This window comes from Malania oleifera, chromosome 6 (genome assembly GCF_029873635.1).
Source record: "Malania oleifera isolate guangnan ecotype guangnan chromosome 6, ASM2987363v1, whole genome shotgun sequence".
Classification (NCBI taxonomy): Eukaryota; Viridiplantae; Streptophyta; class Magnoliopsida; order Santalales; family Ximeniaceae; genus Malania; species Malania oleifera.
In genome coordinates this window covers 55164923-55175634 of record NC_080422.1, presented here as the reverse complement: position 1 = coordinate 55175634, position 10712 = coordinate 55164923, and positions in this window count along the sequence as shown.

Here is a 10712-nt window from a genome sequence, read left to right as displayed (position 1 = left end):
TGTGGAATAAAATTTGAGTATCATATTTTCAGGAATAGGGTGTTTCGGGACCCTGCAGATATGGGTTGGGAACCCCAGTGAGTATTTTTAGAAGCCCACGTAAATTATATTTTAGAAATTTACGAGTATGTAGGCTCGGGGAAATATAGTTTATTTATTGGAGATATGCATATGTGTATTATTTTAGGATTTTGGGGAATAGGCTGTGAGCGTGAGGATTAAGTTGGAGGCGAGCCTTCCATCCAATTAGGTAAGGGAGATATGCTATGCTAGGAATTTTAGCAAATTTACCAAGAAATTTTGTATATATATATATATCAGTTTATTATTCTTTTTTTCCAGAATATGAGTTTTATTATTTATGTGGCCTGAGTACATATTTGCCTGATACAGAATTTAGGTAGTTTTTCTAGAATATCATGATTTACAATAGATACATATATAGACATATATTTATCAGACAAGTATTATAGATATTTTACCGACCAGTATTTTACAGTAATTACAGAATGCTATGTTTTCCAAAACCATAACACTCAGACTTTACAGATTAATCAGTTAGATATTACAGTCAGACATACAGTTATTTTATTCAGATATTACAATATTTACAAATTCAGATTTATAGTGCTATGGTTATTTTGGAAACATGATGAAAACAGTAGGGTAATTATAGTAATAGTATATATAGTATTAGATCCCTGATGAATTACTTCAGACAGATTCAATCAGCAGAGCATGGTACCGTTGTTATTTTCATATCAGAGTGCAACTACATATCTCAGATAGTATGTGGATTCCGTCAATCGTGCCTGGAGAGTTTGTAGTCTCCCCAGTACTCTGGGTTAAGGGGGGTCGGTTTGATGAGGTAGTTTCCAGTTCCGTGCTTAGGAAAGGATGCAGTTTGGCCGAGCTGAGGATTGGTAGAATACAGTTGACTTAACTGGTAGACCAACCAGGATTAAGTCCCGCCTACGGGCCGCACAACCTTGTCATGAGGGGTTAAATCATGACATACAGTTTTCTAGGGAAAAATCTCCGTTATGTATATGTATACAAATTTACAGAAATTTCAAAAAATATAGTATAATACTAGAAGTATGAAAAGTAGAAAACTCAGATGATATAGTTATACTTTAAACTATGATAAATGTGACTTATACTTTATATTGATTTACTAGCTTATACAAATTCAGATATTGTCATTATAGTATTTATGCAACTCAGTCGCCACACACTAGTAATAGCATATTTCCTCTTACTGAGTGTTGTCTCATCCTAGTGATCTAACATTTTTTAGGTGATCCAGTTAGGCGAGCAGATCAGGCTTGCAGATAGAGAGATCTTTTGTTATGCCCTGTTCATAGGGTAAGTGTATTCAGGGGATTATATTTTTGAGCAGATGATACTGGGGTGATGTGTAAATATGTATGTATGGTTTAGAAACACTGAATTCTGGTATTGTAAATATGGGTGTATAACTTTCTATTTTTCCGCTGCATAGGTGTGTCAATTTGTGTACAGGGATACCTCAGTGCCTATCTGGGGCCTGAGATGTTATAACAAGTATTATAGGGGTATCAGAGTAAATTATATTTTACAAAAAAAAAATTTGGTGTAATTTTTGGGTCGTTACACTACTGATCCTTACGGGCTAGATCAATGCCCCCTCAAGCCATGCCTGGAATACAATAGACAATTTAAATTTGCATACAATTTTAATGCTTCTAAACATAAGCAAATTTTGTACCGATATGCACATGCAATAATCAATGCACCTTAAACATATAGGAACTATAAGCTCAATGCAATATGTGTGCTAACACTTAATCTTATGCCAATAGGAAATCTAATGCAAGAGTGTATTATCAAACTATCTTTGAAACAATATATAAGTATGTATCAATCACAAGTAGGGTTTCAAAGATTTCTAATATAATGAACAAATATCTAAAAAAATAATCTTCGAAAATATCATGCACAAGAGATATTTGAGTATAAGCTTGTAAATAAATTTTGCTTCACAAATCACAATACAAGCTTAGGAGTCTTGCCATACAAATTCTAAGACTAACAAGCTACCAAGTTTCCATCTATACAATGGATTTATTGATTAAATTGGGGGTAAAAAACTTTGGGCTAAACTCTCAATCGAAAAGCAATCACACAATCAACACAAAGAGAGTATAGCTTGTATAAGGAATTGTAGGTACTCTCAAGATAATCTCACTCAACAAGATTTTGCAAAGGAATAAGTAAAGGAGGAGTATTTTGGCTTGGATAATGAAGAAGAGCTCTCAAAAAATTTAGAGAAAATATTTGCTAATTAAATCCCTAATCCTATCTTAATTGTGACAAATGAGGAGGTATTTATAGAGTCGGAAAAAATTATAGCCATTGGGGATACACTGGGTATTTTAGAAAAAGATTAATTAAGTTTAATTAAAAATAACTCAGTTTAACCTCGGTAAAAATTGAGCAACTCGAGAGGTTTGGTCAACCGGATTGCTCAGTTCGGTCGACCAGGGTGTTTTTGAATTGAAGTGTTGGTCGACCACACTTGAGGCGATTTTTAAACCTCCAAGGTTCGGTCGACCGGGCTAAGTTTGGTTGACCGAAGTTGAACGTTCGGTCGACAGGGCCATTTTAAAACTGGGAGTTTGGTCGACCAAAGCGTTGGGATTTCCCACGTGCCAATTTGGTCGACTAGGGCGATGACGCTTATTTTAAGGACAGTCAATGAACTAGTCAAACCATTGACCTTGGGGAGGTTTGGTCGACCGAAGGTCTTAGTATATTTTGGTTCGGTCGACTGAACGTATAAAATTTTTGCATTCAAGTCCTAATTTCATTTGACGTCACCCATATTCATATGATTATCACTTATAAGATATATATGGGGGGCTTTTCATGCAATATATTTGGACCTATGGTCAATCTAAGTTCTTTTGAGAGCCGACCAAAAAAATCCAGCGTCGATCGACGATCCCTAAGGTCCATCGATGGTCTTGAGCTTATAATCCCTATATGCAGTATATGCATTAATTATTATAGACCTTGAAATAATTATTACAAACCCAATGAATTGAATATAAAATACAACAATTAAAACACTTTGGGTCTTCATTTTTCCTTTGAGTCAACGTGTGCCACCATATGATTTTGCTAATTGATCTTGCACACAAACTTAGCAAATATTAAATATCTTGTATTTGCCATTATCAAAAATAAGATAGGACTCAAAATGTCAACAATCTTCTCCTTTTTGATGATGACAAATACAAGTGCAAAAATAGGTCAAACCAAATAAAGTAAATATAGCTCCCCCTAAGAATATGCATACCAACTTTTACAAGTGTATTTCTCCCTCTTTTGGCATCAGCAAAAAAGGTTAAGTTAAGTAAAAAAATTTAAGCATTTAAAAAAAAAAAAAAAAAGATTAGCTTAAGAGAACATCCCCTATTTAAAAGAGTTTTGGGCATATAAAAAATATAACTTTTTTTGAAAAGAATGGCAATTGAGTACACAAATAGTATAACTGGTCATTTAAAGATTTAAATGACATGAAAACAAGGTTAGACCATAAATATACACAAACCATTGCAATTGAAACGTATCATAAGACCCGTGAAAGATTTGAGTTTAAAACACACGGCATCAAATAGTTGGTTTGAGCACAAACATAGTCTAACTAGTTCGCATGCATTTTTATGTGAAGTTACCGAACCAATTATGCAATTTAAAAAATATATATATATATATATATATATATATATGTAATAATAAGGCAAGATATAGAGGATTTTTTATTTGAAAGAATTTCTTGCCAAATAATAAAAATATATGTAAATATATATATAAACTGGTTTGTTAATTAAGCACACAAACTGTAACCAGAAAAAACACAATCACAATGATCCTAAAGATATAATCAATCAAATGCAAGATCATATGGCAACATAAAGAACATGCGGCTAAGTATTATATTTTTCAATTAAGATATTCAACTCATGATTTTCAATAAAGTCACTACATTTTAGCACACGTCACAGAGAATTCAAGAATTGATCTAAGCATAAGTTTGTGAGCAGAACAAGATGAGTATTAAATTCTAGATGCTCCCCTCATCGATTTGAATTCCATCTTAGATACAATGAACTACTTATACTAGTTAAAGACTAATTTCATTATACTTAGTAGTTTAAGCCATTATTTTTAAATCTTTTAAACCAACCATACTGATGTTTTATCAACAATATTCTAATTTGTATGGCCATCCTTATAGGCAACAAATGCATTAGAAATAGATATTAAGGCATGCTATAGAGTTTGTGATCCAAGAACATTCCATATCTAATTATATAGCTTTAAGAGCTAGATATAATGTTCAGGGATTTCAAAAGAGCCTTAATACTCAAAAGGTGAAGTGATGCATGTAGTCCTTTAAGTTCTTTCTATAGGGAAGATGCTTAGCTCTTTAAATACTTGATGATTATGTAAGGATGAAATTTTGATTTTTATTTAGTTTTCACTCATCCTTTCAAAAAGATTTTAATGTTTACTTTATCATAATCATCTTTGTACAAGGTTTTACTTTAGAAAAATTCCTGTCGAAGTTTCGGCAGCATCCTGTCTATAAATCGAACATTTTCCCATAAAACCTGTACCTAATAGGTTATTCTCAATAGATGAATCATATAAAGCACGCAACAACCTATAATCCACTACTAGTATGCAATTCACATAAACTACATCCGCCATACAGGAGACATTCTAGACTAAGCATGCATTCAAGTAGTATAATCAACTCAAGATATTCAATATAACTCAATAGTAGTTCGTGCTAGGAAAATACATACACTATCCATCAAAGAACTTATAAACATTTATTGAATCATGGATAGTGCTACAATGCTATACACATATAGGCATAAATATATAAACGATATAAGAATATGAGAGCATTTTAATTTATATAGATATGAAGGATAAATCCTCCCCCTGAGTTATGTACTTATTCATTCTATACCTTTTCTTATTATTCAAGTTCTTTAGCCAAATGTTTTAAGTTTCTATGATTATATCTTGGCTTTAAATGCTTTCGGGTTAGAGGACCAAAAAGTCACAATGAAAATTTCTTTAAATGAACTAAGCCTACATTACCTCTTTTCTTTGAGAATCCTAACGAGTGAGAGGCACAAGCTGGAATGGCTTTTGATTTAAAAATGCATATGAATAGGTCTACTTGAATTTGATGCATTCATCTTGATTGAGACCTAAGCAATCATATTAGCCATTCAACATCATTTGAAGCTCTAAAGGATTTGAATGATGTTTGACAGCTTGCGAGAGAAGTAGGAATAAATACTCTTATGAATTTAAGTCACTATTGAGTTCCAAAGAGCATTTAGAATGAGTGGACATTAAAAAAAAAATTCGTGCTTAGTAATCATGTCCAAACTGAATAGTCAAAGAGTACTCAGGAAAATATTATCTTGTGAACACTGCTCTTTGGTGATTAGGATATGTATCCTTTAGATATTATCATAATCTGGCACAAGGATACAAACCAAGGAAATGATGAATCTTTACCTAATGTGATTGTGGTTTGGTAAAGAATCCTATGGATGGGATGGTAAACCAAAATAGAGGATTTTATATTTTAAGCTCAAAGGGAATATTTTATGATATCTAGATGAGGACTTGATCCCCTTAGTGGATACCCCTACTTTGGTTATGAAGGATTTCTTCTTAATAAGCACTTAGTGGAATGGACATTTATTATTATTAGTGCTTATATCTAGAGTGATGACTGGATTTTGATTAATGAGATTAGGGTTAAGGATATGTAGAATAGGATGGACCCCTAAACCTCATCTATGTGTAATGGACAACAGTTGTTTAACTTAAGATGTTTTATCTTTTAAGCATGAGTTAAGCATTTAGAATTACTTACCAAGTAAGAATGCCTTGTCCATTTGGAAGTGGATGCAGATACTAGGTTTGTATATTTTAACCCCGAACCACTCCCTAAGCCTACATTCGTCACAACCCCTAAACAGGAACTAAGGGAAGATTAAAATATTTATATAATTTCTATTGGATTCTAATCTTCCTTAGATCCTACGAAGTTTGCTTTCATGATTACCTACATCATTTCTTTTTCTAAGTCTCTTGCACTTCTGGAAGAGCAAGTAAATCGAATGTGCCTTTTCATTTTTCGACATAAGCAAATTTTGCATATCTGTGAAGGATCATGCTTATTTGTTTGGCTTTTACTCTTTGAGATATTTTTATGACCATGGGACTTAAAATATGAACCCTTTTTGAAAGATTTATTTTTTTTTACTCCTAAGGGTTTACCATCTTCTATTTCTTCTTCTATACAAATAATTTTCAATATTTTCTTAATCTTCTTATTTTCTAGAGTGGCATGATATTCTTTTAATTCATTTTGTTTTGCCACCTTTTTATTTTTATTTTTCAGGAAGATTTTATGATTAGACATCCTAGCTAGAGATTTATAAATTTTAAATGGATCCTTTTCAAAGTTCTTTGCTCAAGGGCATGCTATCATCATTAAATTCAATGCTTGATTCATCATGAGATTTATCACTATAACATTCATATGAATCAATGCATACACTGTTATCATCAAAAACCATAGATGAGTCATCATACAATATATCACAGGATTTGGCACAAGAATCATCACAACATGCATCACATGAATTATTGCATGAGCTATTAACACAATTATCACTAAACCAATCGAATGATTCATTGCATGAAATATTCTAGTATTCAATATGAGAATCATCAAGTGCATCAATAACAAAACTATCATAGCAATTACTAGATGATTCAGCACATGAAACAACACAACATTTAACACATGAATCATCAATCGAGCAAGAGTAAAAATCATATGCCTCATGTTCTGCTGATGCACTATCCATATGATTTACCACTTCCAGATCATTTAAGCTTGACACTTCAGAAGTGGTGGTATCCTTTTCCTGGGTCTCTCCATACTTCTTTTTGAGCTCAACCCAAATCTCCTGTGCACTTCTACATGCCACAATTTCACGAAAAATATTAGTCTCTAAAGCACAGTATAATAAATCCATGGCATATGAATTTGCATGCATTAGCCTAATATCATTTTCATCAAGAGGCATATGAATTCCATTAACAATCACCCGTCAGACCGTCCAATCCATTGATATTATAAATATGCTCATTCTAATTTTTCAGTTGATGTAATCGACAGCACAAAATACAAAAGGCCTAGAAGGTGACTGACCCATGCTAAATGGGGATACACCAATGTGAGCCATTGTGATCTTTCGCAAAAATGTTTAAGACCAGTGCAATGAGGCTTTGATACCTATTATTGGAATTGGTGTATTCCCAAGAGGGGGGATGAATTGTGTATTTAAAAAGTCTTCCTAGGTTTAGTCCAAATTCCACAACTAGTATTACACAAACCAAGGGTCTTTCTATATATTCATATACCCAATCAATCTCAATAGTAAGACATAAACATTCAAGTGCTGGAATTTAAAATGCGGAAATTAAAAGCAGGTACAAGAATTGTTATTGAGGTTCGGCTAACTGTGCATACGTCCCCACCTCAGCTCGCAAGCCCGAGGATTCCACTATTGCTCACTTAATTGGTGGAGCAGCACCGGTTACAACCAGGTCAAATTCCTAGGACTGACCTCAACCTTTAAAAATTCTGCTTACGGGGTGAAGAAGGCCCTACCGATCCTTACGAGTTATATCAACGCCCCCTCAAGCCACGCTTGGAATACAATAGACAATTTAAATTTGCGTACAATTTTAATGCTTCTAAACACAAGCAGATTTTGTACTGATATGCACATGCAATAATCGATCCACCTCAAATAGATAGGAACTATAAGCTTAGTGCAATATGTGTGCTAACACTCAATCTTATGCCAATAAGCAATCTAATGCAAGAGTGTATTATCAAACTATCTTTGAAACAATATATAGGTATGTATCAATCACAAGTAGGGTTTCAAAGATTTCAAATATAATGAAAAAATATCTCAAAAAAAAAAGATCTTCGAAAATATTATGTACAAGAGATATTTTAGTATAAGCTTATAAAAAATATTTTGCTTCACAAATCACAATACTAGCTTAGGAGTCTTGCAATACAAATGGTAAGACTCACCAGCTACCACGTTTCCTGACACAATGGATTTATTGATTAAATCAGGGGGAAAAACCTTGGGCTAAAATCTCAATCGAAAAGCAATCCCACAATCAACACAAAGAGAGTATAGCTTGTGTAAGGAATTGTAGGTACTCTCAAGATAATCTCACTCAACAAGATTTTGCAAAGGAATAAGTAAAGGAGGAGTATTTTGGCTTAGAGTATGAAGAAGAGCTCTCAAAAAATTTAGAGAAAATATTTGCTAATTAAATCCCTAATCCTATCTTAATTGTGACAAATGAGGAGGTATTATAGAGTTGGTAAAAATTATAGTTGTTGGGGTTACACTGGGTATTTTGGAAAAAGATTAATTGAGTTTAATTAAAAATAACCCAATTTAACTTTGATAAAAATTGAGCAACTCGAGACGTTCGGTCGACCATTTTTAAGGTTTTATCGACTGGATTGTTTAGTTTGGTCGACCAGGGTGTTTTTGAACTGAAGTGTTAGTCGACCAGACTTGAGGTGATTTTTGAACCTCTGAGGTTCGGTCGACTGGGCTAAGTGTTTGACCGGTCCATTTTACAACTTGGAGTTTGGTCAACTAGGGCATTGGGATTTCCCATCTGCCTATTCGGTCAATCAGGGCATTGACGCTCATTTTAAATACGATCGACAAACTAGTCAAACCATTGACCCTAGGGAGGTTTGGTCGACCGAAGGTGTTAGTATATTTTGGTTCAGTCGACCGACCATGTAAAATTTTTGCATTCAAGTCCTAATTTCATTTGATATCACCCCTATTCATATGATTATCACTTCTAAGATATATGAGGGTTTTTTCATGCAATATATTTGGAACTATGGTTAGTCTAAGGACTTTTGAGAGCCGACCGAAAAAATATAGCATCGGTCGATAATCCCTAAGGTCCATTTATGGTCTTGAGCTTATAATCTCTACATGCATGATATGCATTAATTATTACAGATCTTGAAATAATTATTACCGACCCAATGAATTGAATATAAAATACAACAATTAAAACACTTTGGGTTTTCATTTTTCCTTTGAGTCAACCTGTGCCACCATATGATTTTGCTAATTGATCATGCACACAAACTCAGCAAACATTAAATATCTTGTATTTGTCATTATCAAAAATGAGATAGGACTCAAAAAGTCAACAATTTTCATCTTGATTTACCAGAAAATCAGAAACATCAAGATAATCAAAGTTGGATGGTCCAACATTGAGATCTATTAGAACAACATTATTAGTAAAATTTGTTTCAACTTGTTTACTCTTTTCCATTTCTTTTATAGAGGTTTGGTATAAATCTTCCAAGTGCTTGGGCGTACGACAGGTATGCGACCAATGACCTTTTCCTCTGCATCTATAATATTCAATTTTATGTTGTTTTGGTCGTTGATTTTGGTCATTAACCTGCTTCTGGGGGTCATCCTTCTTCTAGGAGTTATCCCTCTTCTGGAGGATTGTAACTTCACATCGATGCCAGTGATTATTTCGACCACAACCATACCTGTGACCTCGTTCTCTACCGCAAGATGTGTTCATATTCACTTCAGGGAATGGGTCGAGCTAGTTAGACAAGTTTGGTGATTTTTCATCAAAAACTCGTTATTTTGCTCAGTGACAAAAAGACACGACATAAGTTCAGAAAATTTAGTAAATTTCCTCTCCCAATATTGCTGCTGCAGGAGCACATTAGTGGGATGGAAAGTAGTAAAAGTTTTTTCTCGCATGTCTTCATTAGTAATATTCTCACCACATAATTTTAGTTTTGAGCTAATCTTACGCACAGCTGAGTTATATTCGCTGACTATTTGAAAGTCTTGCAACCTCAGGTACAACCATTTATATTAAGTTTGTGGTAAAATCATAGTTTTTTGTGGTCAAATCTATCCTTTAAGTTTTTCCATAAGTGAGTTTTTAGCAGTGAGGTATTCAGTCTTTAATTTTTCATCTAAATGATGACGAAGGAAGATTATAACTTTTGCGCGATCTTACAGGGATGCAGTATTTTCATCTAAAATAGTGTTTGCCAAGTTTATAGCATTTAGATGAATATCAATATCAAGAATCCATGATAAATAACTATTGCCTTTGATATCAAATGGAACAAATTCAACTTTACTTAGGTTCAACATGTAAATAAATTAAAAATAATAAGGAAATTAAGAAAAAAAATATAAAAACTAAAATAAAATTGAAATAGTAATATAATATTATTTCCATCCTTTTGGGGCACTTAAATATGTTTATTCATGAACATTATTTTATAAATCTCAATTTGTACTCTTTAGGAGTATGATTCCAATTTACAAAATTAAATGAGGCAATAATTTATCATCTCTTCCAAAAGTTAAATATACTACCTCATCTGGAGGATAAACGTTTCATTTCTTCGGAAAGTCGATTTGAACATCTCTTTGGAAGATTAAAAATATACCCTATTCAGGAGGTAAATATTTACCATGTCTTTTAGAGATTAGATATATAAT